This window comes from Coccinella septempunctata, chromosome 1 (genome assembly GCF_907165205.1).
Source record: "Coccinella septempunctata chromosome 1, icCocSept1.1, whole genome shotgun sequence".
Classification (NCBI taxonomy): domain Eukaryota; kingdom Metazoa; phylum Arthropoda; class Insecta; order Coleoptera; family Coccinellidae; genus Coccinella; species Coccinella septempunctata.
The window spans coordinates 29,081,038-29,106,736 of NC_058189.1; the positions used below are offsets into that span (position 1 = coordinate 29,081,038).

At 37.5% G+C, this 25,699-nt stretch overlaps 1 protein-coding gene across 3 annotated transcripts in view; it reads right to left on the minus strand.

The window, feature by feature from the left end:
* LOC123318393 (dynein axonemal heavy chain 8-like) overlaps positions 1-25,699 on the minus strand; it is a 1,393,903-nt gene that overhangs the window by 34,658 nt on the left and 1,333,546 nt on the right. The gene's annotated exons all lie outside the window — the stretch shown is intronic.

Consider the following 25,699-nt stretch of genomic DNA (forward strand, 5'->3'; position numbering starts at 1 on the left):
ATTTTTGCATAATTTCAATGCTCTTCAATACCTCTACCATGATGCAAAATATTAGGGATATTTTTCCTACGGTACGGATCTTATTCAGAAACACCCTTTACCGATTTCCAGAAGCGATAGAAACATGAATTTGATCAGGATTTCTTTTAACTTAAGAATTTGCCTAGTCATCGTTTCTAAATGATCAACCTCTCTTATACAGGGTGTCCGTTATCAATGTACAAATATGAAAAATTTCAAATTGTTTTTTCTCGATTTTCTCAAACGTAACACCCTGATCCATGATGATGAATACAGTTGAAAATCTTACATTTTTTCAGAAGTAACCAAAGGGCTATTTTCACTTTCACGAAAAATGAAATCAGAACGGAAAATTTTATTTAATTCATCATCATCATCCAGCTTGGTGTTAAGTCCACTGCTGGACATAGGCCTCCATTAAACTGCTTCACTGGGTTCTCGCTTGGGCTGTTCTGATTCAATGTCCTCCAATCCTCTTAATGTCATCGCTCCATCTTGTTGGTGGTCTACCCCTGCTTCTTTTGTCTGCTCAGGTTTTTTTTGTTTTTGGTGTAGTAGAGGGAAAATCTGCGAGTCAAGAGACCCACCCTGTCCTGAGGGGGAACGAGTGTGGGGATTCTCAGTCCCCTGAGCTCCAGACCCACTAAAAACCCTTAACTACTTCTTTAATATTGGTTTCGGGCATTTGCCTATAAACCGTTCATCTCTTAAACGGTTTTCTTCTCGCACACTATCGTGCTGGGATTTATATGTTTATTGGATAACACTTTATTGGATTTTTCAATAAGTTTATGTTCTTATTTTAATCTCTTTTTAATTGATCTCTTGGTCTCCTTCGGTAAATTCGCATTCTCCTTTTGTCTTTCTCTGGGTCGTGGTCCACTAGTCTCCTGAGTTCTTGATTCGGATAATTTTTCGCTGTTTCGAATAATTTCTCTGCTTTTCTGTTCATGAATTCCGTTATGGTTTTCCATTTTAGGTCCCTATAAATCTTGTTTTCAGTGGCCTGAATTCTTTTGATGTGGTTATTTGCCGCGAAACCCCAGGCAACTGATCCATAAGTCAGTTGTGGCCTAGCAACGGCTTTGATTATCTTCAATTTTTTCTCTATCGGCATGTGGCTTCTTCCTCCTATCAGAGGGTAGAGTCTATTCATCGCTGCTTTCGTTTTGTCGATTGCTTGTTTGATATGACTTTTCCAAGTAAGTCCTTTGTCAAGCGTTATTCCTAAATATTTGGCTTCATTTTTCCAGTTGATTTCTTCGCCGTAAACTTCTAGATTCGTTGTGGGTCGCAGTCTTCTCTTCTGTAGTAATATTGCTTGGCTCTTTTGTCCATTGAGCTTGATTTTCCACATTATGCGCCAGTCTTTTGTTTCGTCAATAGTTTCTTGTAGAACTCGTTCTATTACTCTTGTTGTGGAGCATTCTCCTTCCACTTTCACGTAAAATCTTATATATTAATCCTGAAGGATTGAAGTATGGCATGAATGCCATACTCTGTCGAATGCTCTGGCGACGTCTAGTAAAACAAGACCTGTAGCTTGTTCATTTTGGAATACCTCTGTAATGTTTTCTGTCAGCCTTTAATTGTTGCTCTGTTGAATGCTCTCTTCTGAATCCGCACTGTTCTGGTAGAATTAGTTTCAGATTTTCAGTTTCCTCATTTAGCCTCGTGGTTATAATTCTTTCTACCACTTCTCCTAACGCCGACAGTAGACTTATCGGTCTGTAGTTTTGCGGGAACATCTTCCCTTTGAATGGTTTATTGAACACTATGACTTCTGCTGTTTTCCATTTTTCTGGGTACTGTTCTGTCCTCATAATTCCATTCGCGATATTTGTTAGAGTAGCTATACCTTTTCTAGGTAATTTTTTCAACATAACATTCGTTATTTTATCGCTTCCGGGAGCTTTCCTCTTCTTCAAACTTCTAATTATTTCCCTGATTTCATTTGGCGATGTTGGTTTGTCTATTTCAGCAGCCGCTGGTAATTAATCCATTTCTTCATCATTTTCTTCAACCAGTTCTTCCAAATCTTCATTATCGCCGTCTATTCTGTAATTTATTCTCGATTCTCGTTCGATCAAGTCCGCCAATGCATCTGCCTTATCAGTATTGGTATACGGCATTACCCTTTCTCCGTGTAGGGGTGGAATTTTAGTCTTTTCTCCTCGTAGGCTTTTTTGCATTCTCCATGCAAAATGATCAATTGTATTCAGTTCTTGAACGCTTATGTCCCATCTGCTTGTTCTTAGATCTTTCAGGGCATTTTTCAGAATTTGGCTATGGCGGTTGAGGTTCTTATTTCCATCAGTTTTTCTATTGGTTCTTCTCCAATTGTCAATTCCACGGGATTGTGGTTTGAGGTTTCATCTTCTAAAGTTTCAATCGAGAATTCTTGAGTTAAATTTTTCAATATAAGATAGGTAAGTAGTCGACTGTTCTAATATATTCGGATTTGGGTTATTTGGGTTGCAGTCAAATCAAACAGAGTAACCTTTTTTCCTTAGCACGAGCTTTCGGACTATTTTAGTCCTTCATCAGGAGCAGCTATAATTTTAAATCATATCAGTAAAATAAAATACATCACCTGGTTTCAAGGTACTTACAATTTGAGGTTAATTTGAAAGAAGATGTAATCATACATATAGTAAACGTAAGTAATATCTTGAAACGTAGTCTATGATATCCTCTACTATTCCAAAATTACAGGCAATAATGGATTCTGAATGGGATCATACGGATAATAATTGAATTATTATAAAACCTATATCAGCTCTACGGCTATGTCGAATATTTTGGTGACGTATGTCAACTGTCTTATTCAACTGAAACTAGTCATCGAATACAATTTTTCTTTTTCTTCTTATTTATCATCATGTTATCTTTCTGTATTTATATTATCTTATATTTACTATTACATGTATAATTTTTTCTAAATAAAACCCTATTGGATCCCAACCATAATTAGTTTTAGTTTTTAATTTTCCATCTCAAAATGGTTCAGAACAAAACACAAAACCGACATATACACATTATTATTCAGTTCCAAATAGGAGTCTTTAATTCTCTTTCGGTTCACTTCTACTTGTCTTCAATTGTCCCCAAATACTTGTAATCTCTCTCTCAATTTTTTTCTTGTTCAAAATCACATCACATACACTCATCCGATTCCCGAGAAACATCACAAAACAAAACAATGCTCTTCCTGGGAAATTCGTATCATCTCTAGGAACAGTCTTTTCTCTAAGGTTTTCTCTTTGTCCAATATGCTGACTTCTTCGAAATTAGGTTGGTGTTCTTCATCTATCACATGTATCGCTAATGCACAACTTCTTCTGCTGTTGTTAATGTCACTTTTATGGCCCGAAAGACGTTGCTTTAAGGTGGTTGAAGTCTGTCCTACATATACTCCTTCACAATCCTTACATGAAATCTTATACACCACCCCATTTTGTTGTAGTGTTGGTGTGGGATCTTTTAGATTTGTAAAAATTGATCTTAGTGGTTTTACGTTTCTTGTCGCAATTTGAAATTTCTCTTTAGGTATCAGTTTCTTGAGTAGTGGTGTTAACTCTTCAATATATGGCAGGGTGATGTATCTTCGTGTTTGTTCTTCATTTGTTGTTTGTAGTGATTCTATTTGTCGTGGGCTTTCCAAAGAGTTTGGTGTGCCGTGAATGATTCTGTTTAGCAATCTATATAGGTAGCCATTTTCTCTTAGTATTCCTGATAATATTTTTAAATTTTTGTTTATAAATCTTGGATGACATATTTTTGTTATTCTTGTTTTTGAGTTTCTTATTATGTTGACTTTCATGCTAAATGGATGATATGATTTGTGGTGTATGTACCTGTTGGATGATATATTCTTCTTGTACCAATCTGTCATTAATGTACTACCCTCTTCTGTTTCTTCTCTGATCATTGTCATATCCAGGAACGGTAAGGATTTGTTGTTTTCTACTTCTATGGTGAACTGAAGTGTTTTGCTGGCATCGAAGGAATTCAATATTTGTAAGGACTGCTGGATAAGTTCCTCTGGAATGGCTGTTATGATGTCATCTCTATATTTTTTTATAAAAGGTAATTGGCATGGCAGTTTTTGTTTTGTATAGTTCAGCACCTCATCCATCACATATTCGGCTATTATCTCTAAGATTTGTATTCCCATTGGGGTTCCTTCTTTCTGCTTGTAGTAAGATCCTTCAAATGACAATGAGATAGTGCTGAACAACAACTCATTCTCATTTGAAGGATCTTAGAGTACTCTGTTTGATTTGGCTGCAACCCAAATAACCCAAATCCGAATTTTTCAATATCGCGATATCTATTACATCTGTTATTCCTATACCAAAGCAAGATATGTCGGTAACTCTGGTCCGATCACTATGGCATTTTGTTTGCGAAATCCTTGAGTTTTTTGCCATTTATATTCTCTGTTCTGCTATTCCATAATAGGGATTTACAGTTGAAATCTCCGATGCAGATTTTCGTTTGTTCCTTCCAACATGTTGTTTATCTCATCTTCCAATAAATTGTTTTGTGGTGGCTTGTATGCCGAGGAAATTTCGACTCTTTGACGATTTAATTCGGCAACAATCGTAACTGATGTTTCTGTTTCTCCTTGTGTTTCGTCGGATCTACTTTTGAAGTAGAGTTTCAGATCTGTTCTCACTAATATCGCTACTCCTCCTCCGGTGTTTGTAATACTGTCGCATCTATATGTTTCATAATTCATGAAATTCAGTCGTTTGTTCCGGTTTATTCTTGTTTCCTGTAGGGCTATAATATCAGGTTGTCTCTCTGATATTATTTCTTCCGTCACGGCTTTCCGAGTGTTGATCCCGTTTATATTCCACGAAATTATCTTGAGGGATTTCTTCCCAATATCCGTGCGGTCCATTAATTGAGTTTATTGAATAATGCTTGAAGTTTTTTCTCCATTTCTCTCTCAATTTTCAACATTATCTTGTTGAAATTTTTTTCCGTGAAGATATCGAAATCATCGGCTGATTGAGATATTTTTTTTCTCCTGTTGACTGTTCAAAGCCTGTTTCGTTGGAGGCTTCTGTTCTACTTTTTTCTGAACCGGTTTTGGAGTCTCCCCTCTCTTTTCCTGTTTTGCAGGTTTGGCCTTCACTACTTCCTGAATTTTTTGAACAGTAGTTGTTGTTTTTGTTACCGGCTTTTTCTGTTCAGCTGGTTTTCGGGAATTCTTCTTTCTGGTCACCAACTTGAACTCGCTACATCCTTTGTAGCTAGCTGGATAGCCCTCTTCTCCACATAAGACGCATGTGGCATTTCTCTCTTCAACTTTTCTGGTGAGTGTGCAGTCAATGCTGCTATGACTTCCTGAGCACTTCACGCATCTCCACGGGAAGGAGCATTTGTTCTGTGCATGTCCGTACCTTTGGCACCTAAAACACTGGCTTGGACTTTCAGGCCTCTTTTTGTGTTCAACCACAATACAAAGATTGTACAGTCGCTTCACTTCGAAGATTTCCTTTTTCTGGGTCTTAACCAGGTAGAGAGGTATGGCCTTTTTCGTCTTGTTCGATGTAATTCTGGACACCTCAGCGTCTGATATTCTCTGGAATATCAGGTCGTCCTTAATCAACACAAAATCAGCGTGGATTGGTAAATGCCTGATGACGGCATATGTCTTCTTCTCTTCCTCCATTTGGTAGGTTAAAAATTCTTTACCATGCTGCTCGAAGAATTTTGTGATTTTTCTTCAACTACAGTTGCGCGGTTGTAGTTGATCTTTTTTGTGTAGAGAGATTTGGATACTCTACCCAGTCTGAGGTGCCTACCATCGTGATGGGTGGGATTTTATCCTTCTTATGCACTTCTGGTGCCATTCTGATATTTTCTTTCTTTGCGCGCGCGCTTTGTAGGAGGCGCATTTTGGGGTTTGACTGAAGGCGTTGTAGGTCTTTTCCTGATCTCCACAGCAGTGGCGGCTCGTGATCTAGTTCACTAGGGGGCTACTTTTAGAATAATAATAAAAATGAAATTTTAAAACCAGTTTTCCGCAAAATTTGATGAAATTTATAATTCTTTTTAAAACATACCTGTTTTTATCTACTTGCTCGTTGTGCTTAATGATATTATTCCAAGTAGCTGAATCTAATTGAGCAGCGATATTAGTCGTAACCAGAAAAGCTAATTCTGTCGAACAATTTGTTCGTTTGTACTTGCTTGGCAGCTCATGCTTTTAATTTTTTCATAAAGGTGCTTCAAATCTCTAAATCCTGCCCTTGCCCATACGTTATCACTTGTTATACACTTGTCTTGAGAATCGTCTTGCGTGAGAAGTTTTTGGAGTTTTATCTGCCTGGGTTAAGTTTAAATCGGGAGTCGGTCTATTCAGCAGTTTAATATTCTTTTTTTCCGCCAGCGAAAGCCTCGCGAAATCAGTTTTCAAAATATTTTGAACACTATTGTCCGCCATGATTTCAAAACGTAAACAAATACGGACACACGCTGGGTTGTCTATACGCTAGCCGGCAACGGCTAGCCCAAAGAGGAAGAGTTAATCCTTGGCTAGACTGAAGCGGATAGGGGCGACTTTTATCGTAGCCCTTTTACTCCTTAAAACGACCGACACGAAGAGTTGCGGCTGGAGCCGAATGACTGTCCGAATGCAAGAATTCGGGGCTATACGATTCATCGCTCATGCAGGGACGAACTGCTAGATTATGATTGAAATAAACAAAACTGCAGGAGTCGCAAGAAAGTTTTACATTAATGAATTATATAAATAACCGTGGAATGTAATATGAAATCGTATAGGAAGGTAAATAGCATAAAAGGATTGATTTCTTGTGATTTCTTGTATGGGGGGCTGTAGCCCTATAGCCCTTACAGACCAGCCGCCACTGCTCCACAGGAAATTACTTTTTTCCCCACGGAATTAGCAACTTCGGCGAAAGTTTGGGGCTTCAGCGCAGAGAGTTTTACAATTTCCTCTTTGGCTTGACGGATCTCATTTATACAAAATCGAAACCGTTTCATTGAGTTTAGCGATTTCTGTTTTCATGAGTTAATTTTCTTCGCGTAAATTTGTCCGACTCACGGACTCATCTTCGCTAAAGTCTTCCTCGACTTCATCGGAAGCTTCCATGTAGGAACCCCCATTATCTGAGGTCTCCGACATGGCTAAACGTTTTTAGTTTTCTACAATGGCGATAAATATCAATAGGAGAGAAAAAAACAAAAATAACCAATTATTATATAGACAAAGTTTCATCTGATATACCTAATTTGCACAACCAACGATCTTTTGATCAGCAGTGGTACCACGATCGATCGACAATCTATCGACAACTTATCGATGTCGAATTTGATGAGGCGTTGTCGGCAATCTAATTACACCAGACAGTTTTTGTGTTAACAAGATGTTCATACAGAGAATACTGATCATCTTCGGTACAAATTTTCAACTATTCGACTTGAAGATAAGGTAGGAAAAAAGGGGAAAAACGGGATTATTGTCGAGTCGTGCGCTTGTCGTGAGCTTGTGGTACGGGGGCTGGACTGTAAACAATAACAACACAACAAAACTCATTCACAGAACTCTCCCGAATAATCAGTATTCAATCAAATTCCCAAATCGTATGCTCGAAAAATCATTCAACACGTCTACTCGACTGAACTGTCTGCCCTGGACTCCAGTTTATTACACTCATGGTCCACCTGTAATCCTTAAATCTCGTAACATGTTTCTGTTTCAGCTCGTTTAACATCAAACCGGCTTCTTTGAGGTTGTCTGTTATCAGCTCGATATCATCTCCAAATCTTAGATTATTCAGCATTTTCCCGTCTATATTGATACCTTTGTTTTCCCAGTTCAGAGTCTTAAAAGCATATTCCAAAACTATTTAAATATTGGATATAAAAACAAACGGGCGTTGAAAAAGACAAAGAAAAATTGTGTTAAGGACCCAAGATATGTTCAAAGTGTCGTCCGCTTTCTCTGGAACACAAAGCGATCCGATCGTTGAATGACCCACTAACCCTCATCAGCATGGCTGGAGTATTGCTTCGGAAACCAGTCACAATCCTCTTCCGCATATTGGAAGCTGTTATTGGAACTTCATCATACACGATTCCCTTTATGTATCCCCACAAAAAAATCTATTTTGGTGAGATCCGGTGATCTCACCTCCGGCCATCTTGTCGGTCCTCCCCTACCAATCCATCTATTTGGAAACTGTTGGTCCAGTAAATCCCTCACAGGACGAGAATAATACCTATGTATATGTTACTTATTCGGACAAACATTATCATTTTTATATTGAACTTAAAGGATTATGATTTTGGAAGGGTTTTGCAGTTTTTCAAAAATTGGTCATTTCAAGTTTGGTTTCATTGTTTATTTATTTATTTATTTATTAGAAATAAGGAATACAACGGACTATTTAAAGTCCACTACTGTATCCTCATGTACATAAATTGAGGTATAACATCATATAATAGTGAATAAAAGAAAAACAACTCAATTGAACTCAATCCAAAAATGAAACATCAAGAAAGAGAGAGAAGAAAAAAAAATAGCATAGTACAAAAAAAACATATATATAATTAAAGAAAACAAGAAACGATACATTCATCGAACTAATATAATGAATAATGATTTTTCAAGGATTTCTTTAACTGTTTAGATTTATTGGAAAATAAATTGAAATGATCATTCACACCGTTACACAAATGAGTCATTCTCTGAAGTGGCGAATTCTGTGCGCATCTGGTATTTCGAAACTTGAGATGGAAAATATCTGAACGTCTGAGTCTCCTATCGGGTACATTAATATCAATTTGACGCAAAAGGTTACTATCATGAAGCTCGAAGTTAAGGAGTTTGACGAAGGAATTAACCTTCCTGCGATCCTCAAGACTGATCATGTTGAAAAATTTGAGCCTGATATTATAATTTTCAGTATTTCCAGGAACAAGGCGAAAAGTACATTTAAAGCTCAGAAATCTGAGAAACCTTTTCTGAACATTTTCAATGCGATTAATGTATGTCAAATACTGGGGGCACCATACAGTTGAAGCGAAGTTTAATTTGGAGAAAATGAAGGAGTAGTAAAGAGTTCTTAGAGTAGTCAAATCACTAAATGGGCGACATTGACGAATCAAGTACCCAAGCAGTCTATTAGAGGAATTGACTACTGCCTCCACCTGAGCGTCAAAAATCAGTTTAGAGTCGAAAATTACTCCAAGATCTCTAACTTGGCTAACTCTACACAGTTCTTCACCACCAAGACAGTACGGGTATTTTATAGGGTACTTATTTCTTGTAAATGTAATAACCTGACATTTTGAAATATTTAAGACCAGATGATTTTCACGACAAAAACGTATTAGGTTATTAAGCTCACGCTGGAGCTGAACACAGTCCTCAAGGCTCCTCACCCTCATAAACAACTTAAGGTCGTCAGCAAAAATTAAAAATTTGCAACTCTCGAAACATTTTGATATATTGTTTATATAAATCAAAAAAAGAAGTGGCCCAAGATGGGAACCTTGAGGAACCCCAGAATTGGTTTCGAAAACTCCAGAGGAATAACCACTAACTGACACAAACTGTCGTCTCTTCGTCAGATAGGATTTGAACCATAGCAACACGACACCACACACACCGACACCAGCAAGAGCCGATACGAGCCTTTCAATACTCATTTTATCAAATGCCTTACTGAAGTCAGTATATATGGCATCGACTTGAATGCGAAGGTCCAAGGAATCATGGAGAAACTCAGCAAAATCAACAAGATTGGTCTCAACCGATCTCCCCTTCAGAAATCCATGCTGTTCCTGGATTATTTGGTCACCAACTAAATATGAAAGTGAAGTATAAATAAGCTGCTCAAACACTTTTTCAAAAATACACAATTTGCTTATCGGTCTATAATTCATTACGTTACTTCTGTCCCCACTTTTAAATATGGGAATAATACATGACTCCTTCCATCTGTCAGGAAACACACCACTTCGTAAAGACTGATTAAAAATTAAAGTTAGTGGATACTTTAACGAAGAAGAACAAAAAAAGACAAAGTATGAGGGAATGCCGTCGGGTCCAGCTCCCTTATTTTTATTTAGTTTTTTCAGAGCCTGTTCAACCTCATCTACAGAGAACTGAAGACCACAAAAATTTCGAGAACAATGTGAACTCTCAGTTAATTTCGATGATACCTGTGAGCTAGAAGATGGTTCAACGTAAACACTTTTGAAATATTGCGCAAAAAGCTCACATGATTCATGACCTCCATTAGAGATTTCGCCGTTCAAAGTCATAGCGCAGGGAAAACTAACATTTTTTTCTTTAGTGGTAATGAACGAAAAGAACTTCTTAGGGTTAACAACGATTTCAGATTGTATTTTGTTAACGTATTCATGAAAATCTTCTTTAATATGAATCTTACAGAGTTTTCTCAACCTTTTAAATTCAATGTAATGCCGCTGGTCTTTATACACCTTCCATTTATTATGAAGCTTTTGCTTACGTTTCAACAGCTTAATTGTCCTGTGACTGAAATAGCTTGGATATTTTTTGCGAACTTTTACTTTAGGGACACCTTCGTTAAGTACATCTTGAAGACGTTTATAAAAGACATCAACATTAGTGTTAACGTCATCACTATTCAGTACCACATTCCAATTAATGTTATCAATTTTTGAATTAATCAGATCGTAATCTGCTCTCTGGAAATTATAGCAATCACTCTTATTACCTCTCAAATCTCTCGAATGATGAGCAGTGCGGACGAAGAACTCAAGTGACGGGTGAAAACCGTCCTCCGGCGTCAATGGACTGCAACAATGTGAAACGCTGCGTATCAGAGTCCTATTACAAAACACTAAATCCAAAATCTTATCCTTGAAATTTCTAATAGTGTTAAATTGCTGTAACTCTAAAAATGAAAACATGTCGATAAGACTCTGATATTTAGGCTCAACATTTGCAGCCTCCAAACAATCGTCAGCATCGCCAGGGATCCAAGACACCGAAGAACAATTGAAGTCGCCAGCAATTAGAAGTGAGCAACCTTCGAACTTTTTCTGTAGAGATTCAAGTTTCGAAGTAAAATAAAAGGTAGATTCTTTATTACCTGGTGGAAGGTAAACACAACATAATAAGATTTTTTGATTTCCAAGAGAGATCTGAGCCCACACATCTTCAGCGTCACTCTGAAAACCCCGAGCAGGTGAGGGCTGAAGATAGTTTTTCACTGCGATGAATACACCTCCACCCTCAAGCTTTTAACTAGAAGTTGAACCTATGTCGCGCCGAAAAATTGAATATTCACTCAGATCAACAATTTCCGAATCTAATATACCAGAATGAAGCCAGGACTCAGTTATAAAAATGATATCGTGACTATTAGCATGTACATTAAGTTTGAAATCCTTGAGTTTAGTTCGAAGACCACGGACATTTTGGTAATAAATGTTCAAATCCATAATAGTTAAATAGAATTAAAAAAAAAAAAGAACTTAAACGAGTCTAAAGCCTGGACAAATCAAAGTCGTGATGAACGTGGATTATCCTTGATGTATCATCCTTTCGTAACATGATATTACCATTCTGAACCCATACATACTTATAAGACCTCTCTTTCGCAGCAGAACGTACTTCTTTGAACAATATTTTATTTTCCATGGTCAGCTGTTCATTTATTTAAATCTTATCAGCGATATCCTTAACGGAGATTCCTAAATGCCCGCCATCACTTTGCTTTTTGGCCTTGTATGCAGCCAAAAAGTTATCACGATTCGACTTAGAGACAAATCTGACAACAATATTTTTAGGCTTGTTCGTAAGTTTAGATTGAACTCTCGAAATAGAGTCGATCATTGACATATTGAAGTCGGTATTAATATGAGAAGCAACTTTAAGTATAACATCGTGAAGATTTTCTTTAGTTTTTTCAGAAATATTTTGAATTTCTAAGTTATTCGAACGACTTTGTTGTTCAATTACACCTATTCTTCTATTAAGAACAGATACCTGTTTCTTTAAAGATTCATTCTCCTTCTCTAACTTGTTAACTTTGGCAACCATCTCGCTGAAACCATTGAGCTTAATCTCGAAGTCGCTCACCTTGTCTGAGCAGAAGTTGACGGAATCGCGAAGTCTCTGGATCTCATCAACCAACCGGCCCATCGTATCCAAATCATCCTCACGAACAGTTCTCACATCAACATCAGCAGGATATCTCCGAGGAGTAGAGGAACCGCGGGAATCGGCAGTAAATTTAGGGACAGCTGTGCAGTCGGTTTGATCCGATGTGTTATCTCTGCACTCAATACACCTCCACATTGTACCTGGCATGTTCTTCAATACCGACACCTGATTTTTTGCAATATCGCAGCAAATTCCATTCACATGGAAATATTCATGGCATCCCCCGCATATGACACTAGCCGATTTCCGAGTTGTCGCCAACTTATTACAATGTTTACATATCGACATTATTAAGGATTTCTTTCGAACTATTTGTTTGAAAAAATAAAAACGATCCGGAACTTCACAAGTTTAATCACCAAATCTTCGAACTATGGAAATTCAAACGAGAAAAGAAAAATATCTACCTCAGATTCAAACAATTTTAGGAACGGGCGGAATGTTGTTCACAGTTTCACGCTCGGTCAGGCAATTTTGTGTAACTCATTTAAAATATCCGTTAGTTATTATGTTCATTCGAGCGGCGGCGCTAAACCGATAAAAACGGTCGGGTCACGTAAGCGATAATTAGTGCGATAAAGTGGAAAAATTGGATCGAATTTGTGAAAAACTGTGAGATAAGGTTTTTGAGCATTGAAGTGTGCCTAAGATCGGTGATAGAAGTGGTTGAAATTGAATTTGCAAAGGAAGTTTTACGGAATAAAAGATTAAGGTTAAAGATAAAATCGGACAATAACAAAAGAATATACATATAAATTCTGTAACTGGCGAGCTAGCGAGGGAGCGGGTCGGTTCCTGAATCGAGTAGGGGCCCGGCGCAACTGTTCTGTCGACGCACGGCGGTTACGGAGTGGGAAATTTCTATGAAACTCGAAGAGAGTGCAATAACTGGAGATCTCAAATGAAAAAGACCGATCACAAAAGGAATAGAAGCGAGGAAGAGGAAGAAGATATTTTTGTGGAGAATAAAAAAGTACTGCGATCGCCGACTGTTAAGAACAGGGGAAAAGAGATGGACATCGAAAATTTAGAAAGAATGTTCCAAAGGATGATGGAAGAGATGAAGTTGGAGATCAGAAGGATTACTGAGGAAGTGAAATTGGAAATGAAGAATTTGAAAGAAGAGATGAAGAAGAGAGAAAAGGAGTGGGAGGACGAGAGGAAGGAGTTGGAGGGAAGAATAAAAGTTTTGGAGGAGAAAGCGGATCGAGAAGAGAAAATGAAGAGGAAAAATAACATAGTAGTGAAAAATTTGAAGGTTTATGATGGGAAAGAAAAAGAAGAAGTTAAAAAACTGGTTGATGAAGAATTGAATTTGAAAGTGGACATAACTAAGGCGTATAAAATAAATCGAGGAACGAAAGTAGAGATGATAGTCGCTGAAATTGCAAGCTGGGGTCAGAAACAGAATATAATGAAGGCAAAACAGAGATTGAAGGGGAAAGATATTTTCATAGATAATGATCTGACTCTAAAGGAAAGACAAGTTCAAAAACAGATTCTTGAAATAAGCAGAGTTGAAAAAAGCAAGGAGAAGAAAGTGAGGGTAGGATATAGGAAAATATTTATAGATGGAAAGCTTTTTGTATGGGATGATGACGAACAAGGGGTGAAGGAGAAAGAGTATGCGAAGATAAATAAAGAGGCTCACTCGTCAAAAAACTAGTAAAAAAAGGAGGACCATGGCAACGACCCAGCAGGAAAAGGAATCTGAATTTGGAGAAAAACTTTGCACTACACAGGGAAAATTTAGAGGAAGAGATGGAAATATAAACTCGTCGAGGAATCAGCAGAAAAGAATAGCAAAAATGGAGAAAAATGGGAAAAAGGAAATATACAAGATTAGGACATGGAATGTGAGGGGAATTTCGGGAAAGGAGATGGAGCTTTGCGGTGAATTCGAGAATTCTAAGTTGGATATGTAGGTGATAACTGAAACTAAAAAGAAGGGAAATGGAAGAATGGCAATAGATGATAGGTATACATTGGTATGGAGTGGTGTACATAAGGATGAAAGAGCTAGAGGCGGAGTAGGGTTCTTGATGAAAAGCGAGGTGGAAGAAAAGTACCTGAATAAATGGGAAGCAATTAATGAAAGAATAATGGTAGTTGAAATGAGTTATGAGGGGGTGGTGGAGACGATCATAGGTGTTTATGGACCAAATGAAGGCGATAAAAAGGAGGAAAAGGATCATTTCTGGAATGAATTAACTTTGGTAGTGGAGGAGGCTAGAGGAACGATCTATATTGCTGGTGACTTCAATGGCAGGGTGGGAAAAAGAAGTAACCAGCAAACAAGATGTATCGGGGAACACGGGGAAGATGTGTTGAATAGTAATGGAGAGCGATTGTTGGAATTTTGCGAGATACACGGATTCATCATAGGGAATACTTTCTTCGAACATAAGGACATACACAAGTACACAAGAGAGGTTAAGTCAAGAGGGTAAAGATCAATAATAGATTACATACTGATAGAGAAGACAAACCGAAGTCAAATAAAAGATGTGAGAGTATACAGGGGGTTCGAAATATCGAGTGATCACTATCTGTTGGTTGCAAAGAGTAAAAAGTTGAATGGAAAATTTTCGGAAATGGGATCGAAGAAGGGGAGAAAGGAAGAGACAATAAAGTACTACAAACTGAGAGAGAAGGAAGTTGCTGATCAATTCAGATATGAAGAGGATAAGAAACTGCTTGAAGAACTAACTGAAGATGCATACGACGACAGAAGCTTGGAAGAATTATGGCAAGCATTCAAGGAAGCGCTCATACAGTCCGCTATTAAAGTGTGTGGTACTAGGAAAATTGCGAGGTATAAGAGACAAACAAATTGGTGGTCTGAAAGTATCAGGATGGAAGTAAAGAAAAAGAAAAAGATCTGGAAAACCTGTCTGCAAGCGAGAAATGCAACAATAATGGAGGAATATAGAGCACAGAGGAAGAAAGTGAAAGAGCTGATACAAGAGGCGAAGCGAAAGAGCTGGGAAGAATTTGGCAATAGATTGGAGCTGGATAGCAGGAAGAACCAAAAATTATTCTATACTGCAATGAAGAGCATGAAAGGAGGAAAAGCGACAGAGTTAACTTTTAATATCAAGGATGAGAAGGGAAATATAATAAGGGATGAAGAAAAAGTTCTACAGAGATGGAAAGAATATTTCGAGGATTTACTGGGAGTGGAAGAAGAAACAGATGATACATTGGTGAACGAGGGAGACATTCAAGAGGAGGAAGAGGCAGAAATAGAGAAAGAAAAATTGATACAGGCACTGAAGAGTATGAAATTGGGTAAATCACCAGGGAGAGATAGAATAAGTGTGGAAATGTTGAGGAGTATGGGTGATAGATGATTTGAAATACTTTGGAGGATTATTCGAAGAGTTTGGCAGTCTGAAGAAATACCAAAGGAATGGGAAGTAGGGTTACTGGTACCAATATACAAGGGCGGAGACAACAAAGAGTGCAAAAACTACAGGGGAATCACGTTGCTCAGCACAGTAAGGAAGATTTATGAAAAGATATTAGAGAACAGAATTAGAAAGAAGATAGAGAGCAAGTTGTTGAAATCTCAAAGTGGATTTAGGAAGAATCACAGCGTACAAGACCATATTTTCAGTTTGAAAGAATTGATGAGACGGACTTTGGGAACAGATGGGGTTCTCTACCTGGCTTTTGTAGATATAGAGAAAGCTTTTGACAGGGTGATACGGGAGACAGTGTGGCATGCGTTAAGAAGGAGAGGAGTCAGTGAAAAGATGATCAGCTTGATAAAGAAGTTGTACGAAAATACCGTGAACCAGATTATACTGAAGGGAAGAAATTCAGAGAGTTTCACGACGATAAGAAGACTGAGGCAGGGAGGAGGATTGAGCCCACTATTGTTCATAACCCTTATGGACGATATAATAGAGAAAAGCAGACAAAAAACTAAAAAGGTTACAGTGGGTTTTCATAGAATGGAAAGGGTATGTGTTTCGGAGCTAGTGTTTGCAGATGATGTAGTAATATTGGCTAAAAGTGAAGAAGATTTACAACAGAACTTGAATATCTGGGATGAGGTTATATCGGAGTATGGAATGAAGATGAATATAGGGAAAACAAAGGTAATGGCGGTGGCAAGACAGGAAAGAAGAATGGAAGTGTATTTGGGAGGACAAAAAATCGAACAGGTAGACAGATATAAATATCTAGGAGTCATTTTCGAACAACACGGGGGACGGGTCAATGAAATCGACAATAGAATAATAAAGACAAACAAACTATACCACGCCATGAGGTCAGGCATTATAAATAAGAGAGAAGTATCAAAGTCAACAAAGCTCAAAGTGTATAAATCGATCTACAGACCAACTTTGACTTATGGATGTGAAACATGGAACCTGAATTTGAGAGAAAAGTCAAGATTGCAGGCGATGGAAATGAAATACTTAAGGAGAGTAATGGGAGTGACTAGAAGAGACAGGATAAGGAATGAATCAATTAGAGAGGATTTGCAAGTGGAATCTTTAGAAGAATTTATTGAGAGGAGACAACTGGAATGGTGGGGACACTTGAATAGAATGGAGGAGGATACAATGACGAGGAGAATTTGGGATGCTAAAGATGTCAGAAAGAGGAGACGGGGAAGACCAGAGAGAAGTTGGGGACAAGTCATTGCGGAGATATTGAATAAGAGGGGAACGAATATTCCGGAAGCTAGACGCATATCATTGGATAGAAAGAAATGGAGGAAATATATTCAGATGTAGAGGCCACACAACACCCTACACCCAATGGGTAAAAAGGGTTAAAATGACTATATATATATATATATATATATATATATATGTATAAATTGTATATATTATGTTCATTATTCCTGAAATTTTTGATTGAAATGCCATTTTTCGTGTCTGCTGGGCACAGGAGTGAAAATAATCCTAAGGTTACTTCTGAAAAAATGTAAGGTTTCAAACTGTATACATCATCATGGAAAAGGTATTACATTTGAAAAAATCAAGAAAAAACAATTTGAAATTCTTCCTATTTGGACATTGATAATGGACACCCTGTAAGAGAGGTTGATCATTTAGGAACGATGACTAGGCAAATTCTTGAGTTAAAAGAAATTCTGATCAAATTCATGTTTCTATCGCTTCTGGAAGTCGGTAAAGGGCTTTTACCGAACTACTAATTCAAAGAAATTTTGCAGCTTTTTCTGAATAAGATCCGTATCGTTGGAAAAATATACCTAATATTTGGTATTATGATAGAGGTATTGAAGAGCATTGAAAATATGCAAAAATATAAGGGGTGTTCCATTTTTTTTAAATTAAAATGAAGTGATCAAAAAATCACTCATTTTTTGAATAATTTGATTTGGGAACACCCTGTATATCAGAAAATAATTTCCTGAGATGCAGAATTGAAAGTACTCAAATAAATTCCTTAAACGTCTGGTTTGGCAGCTATGGAAGCCTAACGCACTATTGCAGGACCCTGTACATACATGTACTGAGTTGTGCCGCTCGAATTTTTGCGAAGTTTCCTCTTATTTCCAGAAAAATCGAAAGTGGAGAAAATACTTAGTTATGCGCTTTTATTTCTGTCCTTAAAAATTGGTGCAATAATTAGTGCTACATTTGTGCCAACTTGGGCGTTAACATTTTCTCGAAAATTCGTGCTACACGTGCCGTTGAAATTTTCATGAAAATTTTTCTAGTTTCTCGAAAATAAAGATTTAGGAAAGAAGTTAGCTCATGTTTTTTTGTTGAAAATTTTTTATATAGCTGTGCTACATTTGTGCTGACTGAGGGCGTTGAGATTTTCAGAAAAAGCTCCCAACTTTCGGATGGATATTAGAAAAAGTCAGTGGATTGTTTGAAAATCACTGTGAATGGCAACAGGCCTAATATTCATACCGTTGAGGTATGACGCAACTCTCCATATTCATTCATTCATTCATTGCTGTATCCCGTTACCGAGAATAAATCTACAAAAAGACTCAAAAAACAAAATTATCGGTGTGATCAAATTTATAATTTCTTAGGGCAGATCCTTCCACACTCCGGGAATGACCAGTCACCAACCTGATCTGGCGCCCGCTGTATCCTTCTCTAGTTTAAATTATAACTGTGGACCAAAGACCTTGACTGTGATCTGTCTAAAGCCCGTTTGCTACAGCCGAGAATTTACTCGAGAATTTATGTGCTGTGAATTATTTACGCACTTTCGGTAGAATTCACGGTTCAGTTGCATACAAAATAATATCTGCCGCTTTTTTTCCAAAATTTGGTAGAAAATTCTCCAGAGAATTCTTGGCTGTTACAAACGGGCTTTACGCTAGTTGTTCCTAGTTATGATTGGCATTAACTGATTTAGGGATTGATGCAGTATTACCTTAAACTTCCCATTCACAACATACGACTCAAAGTGTATTTCTAACCAGATAATATAAAACACAACATGAAGTGCATAAAATAGAATTTTCATCTTCGACAATTAGGCAATCCAACGACCTGTCAAAATATTTCAATATGGCGGCTGGTTGGCAAACAACATTTGCTTACCTTTCCTGATTTGGAACTTTTGGAAGCTTTTTCTGAATATTTGACATTGATTGGTGTTAAATATCGTTTAGTTTTTTTGAAATTTATAATGAATATTGAGATCTAAGTTTTATTCCGAAAGAAAAATGCCTGTGACATGTACTATGGTTAATTGTGCAGCCGTGCAGATCTGTTCCATAAGGATTTTTTCGTATACCTTCTGTGACAAAATCTGTGCATTACCTACATATTAACGAAGAAGGGATATGTGGTTAGCAGATCAAGAGAGAAGATCTAACTGAATCAATTATTAGGAACCAAGGAGTATGTAGCAGACATTTCATAACGGGTAGGTACCTGAGAAGAATATCTATGTGTCTGTATTCATATACCTATAAGTGCAACTGAATATACAGTGATTTCTTGCGAATACTTTTTTATAAAGGTATAACTTACTAAATATATGTAAAATTTTCTATTCATTTTTTAGTTTAACGAAGGAAGTGATCTGGGTGGTACAGAGCGAGCAGGGCAAAGCAGATTGAGAGGCTGTGCTAAACAAACAGACTTGACAATGACCATGTTAAGTACACAAGTTGAGCAGCAAATGGACAATATCAATAATAGATTTTTGTGGAAGTATTATTGTGGGTTCGACCATAAATTCATCAAAGCAGCTATTTTTCAAGAAATAGAACCTCACATTTCATCAACAACAGTACTGAGTCCTATCAATCAAATGTTAATCACATTAGTAAAATTGACGTTTGTTTGAATAATAAAAATATTTGAGAGAAACTCAATTGTGTTGATCTGCATTTATCAACTTTACTAAAAACATATACAAAGATATATAAATTTTATTGTACTTCAGTAATTAATGAATACAGTGCAAACAAGTTTGCATGATTTATTTTCATTAATCAAATCGAACGATCCTTGCACCAAAATGGTAACATTCAATGAAGAAATTATAGAGAATAATATTTTGACTACTTGACAGGATCCACACAAGTTTTGTGAAAAAAAAAACAGACAAGAAAATTAGGTGAAAAAACACCAATGATGTTATGCTCAGAACTTATGAAACCCATAAATGATGAATTTCAATTCATGCAAGGCAAAAAAAACATTTATTTCTATTATAAATTATATATTGAATGGATAAATACGTGACCTTAGTGTATATACATTATCTATAATGATATTCACCATTTTCTTAAGAAAAAGTGAAACACAAATCTCTGTTTGCCAACCAGGCGCCATATTAACAGTTGAAAGTCACGTGGTCTGGATTCCCTAATTCGCCTTGCAAAATAAGCGATACGCCCTCTGGTGGCAGCCAGAGTAACCCGAGTATGGCTGTTTTTTTTTATGTAGCAGGAGGAAAATCTGCAAGACAGACGAACACACTCTCTCCTGAGGGGAAACAGTGTGGGGATTCTCACTCCCTTGAGCTCGAGACCCACTAAAAACCCTTAACTGCTTCTTCATAGGTTCCGGGCCTTTTGCCTATTAACCAGTTGACTCTTATGGTTTCTGGACTCTCACACGATCATAGTCGTGTTGATAGTTGTATGCTGCCTATAGCTTTTATAGGTTAAGCTCTTCTTTGGTATTTGGTCTTCGGTGGTAGGTTCTTGACCTTCTAGCTTATTCTGTTGAATCGTAGTCGACTTAACTTCGTAGTTCCTCATTTGGATGTTGTTTGGCTTCGTCGAATATCCTTTCCGCCTTTCTCTTCATAAATTCTGCAACTGGTTCCCATTCCAAGTCCTTGTAGATTTGTTTGTTCCTAACAAACCAGGGTACATCCATCGCCATTCTAAAGAGTTTATTCTCAGTGGCCTGTATTCTCTTGATGTGGGTCTTGGCTGCGAAGCCCCATGAGGCCAATCCATATGTGAGTTGTGGTCGCGCGATAGTTTCAATCATCGTCAACTTGATGTTCTTATTCATATGACTTCTTTTGCCTATGAGTGGATAAAGTCTACTCATTGCGGCTTTTTTTTATCAACTGCACATTTGATGTGTTTTTTCCATGTTAGTCATCTGTCAAGCTTCACTCCTAGGTATGTTGCTTCATTTTTCCATTCAACCTCTTCTCCATCAACTTCGAGGTTTTCTTCTATCCTCAATCTTCTCTTTTGCAGTAATATTGCTTGAGTCTTTCTTCCATTGATTTGGATTTTCCATTTGATGCACCATTTGAGTAATTCATCCTTGGTTTCCTGCAGTCTCTGGTGTATGATCTCTGGGCGTCGATGTCCGAACGCTATTCCTCTGTCATCTGTGTACAAGGTGAGCATATTTCTAGCATTCTTCGGGATATCATGAATGTATACTACGTAAGGCAGAGGTCCAAGTACCCATCCTTGAGGCACTTCTGCTTCCAATTGTCTGGTTTGAGAGATTGCTCCATCTATCTTCACATAAAAGTCTCTATTCCTCAGATAGTTCCTTTATAATCTTGCATAGCTTGGTCGAATATCCTGCTTTTTTCATCTTGTAGACTAGGCCTTCGTGCCATACTCTATCAAAAGCTCTCTCGATATCCATCAGAACTAATTCTGTGGCCTGTTTGGTCTGCATTCTTTCGGTGACGTAGCAATTGAAGTTCAATCGATTGTTCTCGTCGAAATCCAAATTGTTCGGGTGGAATTATCTTCAACATTTCTGTTTCCTCATTCAGCCTTTTAGCGATAACCCTCTCGACGATTTTCCCTAGTGCTGTAAGTAGGCTTATTGGTCTATAATTTTGAGGAAATTTCCGTTCCTTTCCAGGCTTGTTGAAAACTATCATTTCTGCAGTTTTCCATCTCTTTGCGTAGTATTCGGTCCTCATCACTCCGTTTGTTATATTCGTCAAGGCTGCTATTCTTTTTCTAGGCAATTTCTTCAACATATAATTCGTTATCCTATCTTCTCCAGACGATTACCTGTTTTTCAATTTCATTATGATTTCTTTGATCTCTGTTGGTGAAGCCGTTTTTGGAATGATTTCGGTTTCCGGTGGTTCCATCATCAGTTCTTCGTTTGTCTCCACTTCTTCTTCTAGATCTTCATTGTCATCATCATTTCTGTTGTTTATTCTGGCTTCTCTCTCAATTGAGTCGGCAAGTGCTTCGGCTTTTTCACGTCCCGTATATACCATTCCGTTTGCTCCATGCAGTGGAGGTATAACTGTCCGTTCTCGTCGTAAGCGTTTTTGCATTTTCCAAGCTGATCTATTGTATTCAGTTCCCTTAATCTCTGGTGCCATCTGCTATTACGCAGTTCTGTTAAAGCATTTTTCAATATCTGACTATGCTTAGTCAGTTTCTTCTTGTCTTTTTCTCTTTTTGTTGTTCCGTAGATTTTTCTGAGTCTTCTGTTCTTTTTTATAAGTTCCTTTATATCCCTTGGCGAATCTCCATGTGAATGTTTCAGAATTGGTTTCCTTATTCTCTTGGTGCTTTCTTCATAGGCTTCTTTTATTTGATTTTCCAATTTTTCAACTGCTTCATCTAATTCATCCCGGCTGTTTATTTGGGGAATTTCCGTGATTTTCTCCTGAAGTAAATTCTTATATTTCTCCCAGTCTGTGCGATCCTTGGTTTGTGTCTCTTCTTCGTTTCTTGGGCCATGTCCCACTATGAATTCTATGGGATTGTGGTCTGAAGTTCCGTCTTCTATTGTATCAATGCTGAATTCTTCAGTGATGTCTTTCATTACGACAATGTCCAGTACATCGGGTAGTCCATTTACTCATGGTTTGTAGGTCGGTATATCAGGTCCTATCACAAATGCATTAAGTTTTTCAGCATAAATTTTCAGTCTTCTACCTTTGGTATTTTCCACCCTACTGTTCCATTCCTACGATTTGCAGTTAAGATCACTAATTACGATTTTCGGGTCTTCCTTCTAGTAGCATTTTTAGATCCCCTTCCAGCCTGTCCTTATCCGGTGATTTATAAGTCGAAATAATTTTTATTTGTCCTCGATTGGTATTCACAATAATATATATTGCTTCTACTTCTTGACCATTGAATATTTGGTCGAAATGGTGATCGATATTCCTTCTTGCCAGTATAGCAACGCCACCTGTGCTGTTAGGTCTATAATTTCTGTAGATATCGTAATTGGGAAATGCTATTCGAACGTTAAGTCTTGTTTCTTCAATCAGTTCTTCGAATTCTGGTCTGCGGGCTCTCAATCCTTCGACGTTCCAAGAGACGATTATGAGATTGTTCTTTATCGTCGTATCAGCCATTAAATATTCTTAATAATTTGCTGCGTCTTCTTCTCAATCTCTTTCTCCAGATTCTGCATCATCGTGCTGAGGAGGTTTTTCGTGAACTTATCCAGTTCCTCAGTCATTCCAGAAATTCCTTTCCTGGTTTCGGCTTTTTTGACGGTTTTTGCCCTTTCTGTCTTTTTCTCTGGTTTCTTCGTCTCTTCGACTGCTTTGGTTGCAGTTTCCTGGGGATTCTTCACTTCCGAAGAGTTTTGGGCTGGCTTCGGAGTATTTTGTGTTGCCTCGAGCTGGTCTGGTTCGATCTTGGCGATCTCTTGGTCTTTTTAGTGACCAATTTCCATTCGCTACATCCCTTGTAGCTGGCTGGATATACTTGCTCTCCACAGAGAACACAAGAGGCATTTCGTTCCTCGTTCTCCCTGGTAAGCGTACACTCCTTGGAGCTGTGATTACCGTAGCAGTTCACGCACCTCCATGGAAAAGTGCACATATCTTGGGCATGTCCATATCGCTGACAGCGATAATATTGTCCAGGCCCGGTCGTCCTTCTTTTAGGTTCAACAACACAGTTCATGTTGTAGAGCCTTCTCACCTCGAAGATACCCTTATTCTGGGTTTTAACCAGCAATAAGGGCATCGGCCTCTTTGTTATATTTGAGGTCATTCTTGTGACCTCAGCATCGACGATCCCTTGATCCTTGAGGTCGTCAAGGATCGTCGGGATATCTGCATCCAGCGGTAAATATCTCACTACCGCGTAGATTTTCTTCTCTTCCTCCCGTTGAAGAAAGTCCCGTCATCCTTCTTTGATCTTCGGCGGTTAGTGGGACGATCGTTATACCGTCTTTTACTGTCTTCGCTCTTTGATATTTAATGCCGTTCCGCATTAAGGCATTTGAGATTGAAGTCCATTCGGACGTACCTCTTAGGGTGACTGGGGGGGGGGAATTTTTCTCGTCTCTCCTCAATGGCTGTAACAGGCTGTGGTCCGTTTATACACTTTGGTTTCTTCTACCATAGTTCTACTATAGTTCCGTAACTGCTCACCGTGGCGCCTTAATCTCATTTGGCAACGCCAATTCCTGTCTGATGAATAAGAAAATTGAATATTTTTGGGATTACTAATTTTTTTTTTCATTATGACTAATAATGAAAATGATAAAAGTAGAGGATCAAATATGTTATGGGTGTGTACCTAATATATTTAATAGTTGATAACTTTTGCTCATTCTGAAATGGAATTCTCGAAGTGTTTGAAATATGAAGAATTCAATCCATATCCTTGTGAAAATTCTTATTGAAGTGTAATATTTTTAGGTACCTACGTGGTTTTAGGACCACGTAATCCAAACCCTGTCCTTCAGAACAACAATATCCACTAAAAATATCACCTATGGAATTGGAATTTCAACAAAAACAACAATTTGAGATTTTTGAAACAATTTTTATGAAGCACTATTGAGTACAACAAATCAATAGTTTCCGAAGAATACAAACAAGTGAAAAAGAATTACGATAAGTTATTGTCGAAGGATAAAACTGAGAATTTTGAAAAAAAAATTACATCAGATAATAAAAGTAAGACAACATGGTCCACCACTAACTCCATAAAAACTGTAAGAAACACTAATCTTTTCCAATCAGAGAAAATCCCCGATCAACAGCAAATGAAATGAATGACTTCTTTATGAATATTGCACCAAATTTAACAAGAAACATCAAACCTCCGCAGAATAATAATGAGATCACACACCTGAATAAATCCTTCCCTCTCTATCCAAGTAGAACAGATTGAAGAAGTAAAAGAACCTGGAAAACAATAAAACAGAAGGAATAGATGACGTTTCCAACCATATTGTGAAACAAGTACGAAATTAAATATCAAGACCTTTATAATACATAGTCAATAATTCTTTAAGATATTGTATCTTCCCAGATGAGTTAAAAATTGCATTGGTGAAGTCAATTCAATTCAATTTCAATTCAATTTATTCATCAAAAGGTATACAACCAAAATAAATATTGAACAATCTTGCAGGAATATGCAGCCTAAGCAAGCTTGTATGCTGTCATACCCTGCAACCACAAGTGATGAACCTTCTCCCTATAACCATATAAAGCGTGTAAAATTTCTCAATAAGATCCCTAAAACTAGAAAAAAGCAACACAAAGATAAATGACTAATTGAACGATATGTATATCCAAAACAAAATTATTCCAATAGGGTAGCTTCGAATCTGTCAGAATTCAGAATCACACATTTCGGAGCTGGTATTTAAAAACTCTGCTCTTTACATTTAGCGATGATGCCCTAAGTTCTTGGTGAAGGAGGTTATACAATTTGGGGCCATAATATGCCAGACTCCCCTGTAAGTCATTTTTATGGAACCGAGGAACAACTAGATCCTTACGCAGAATCTGTCTGGTTTGGAACTCGTGGTGAACAAATTGTTTTTTCTTTTTGATCTGATATAACAATACTTCATAGATGTATAACTGTTTCAAGCTCAATTGTCCAGATTCTATATAAAGCCTCCTAGTTCCAAACCTTCTACCAACTTTCAAGATTGTTTTAATTAAGACCTTATTGACAACATCAAGACAACCCATGTTATTCCTGTTCACACCACCCCACACTATAATGCCGTATCTCAATATTGACAATACAAGTGACTCATAAACACGAAAACATTTTTCCCTGGATAGGAC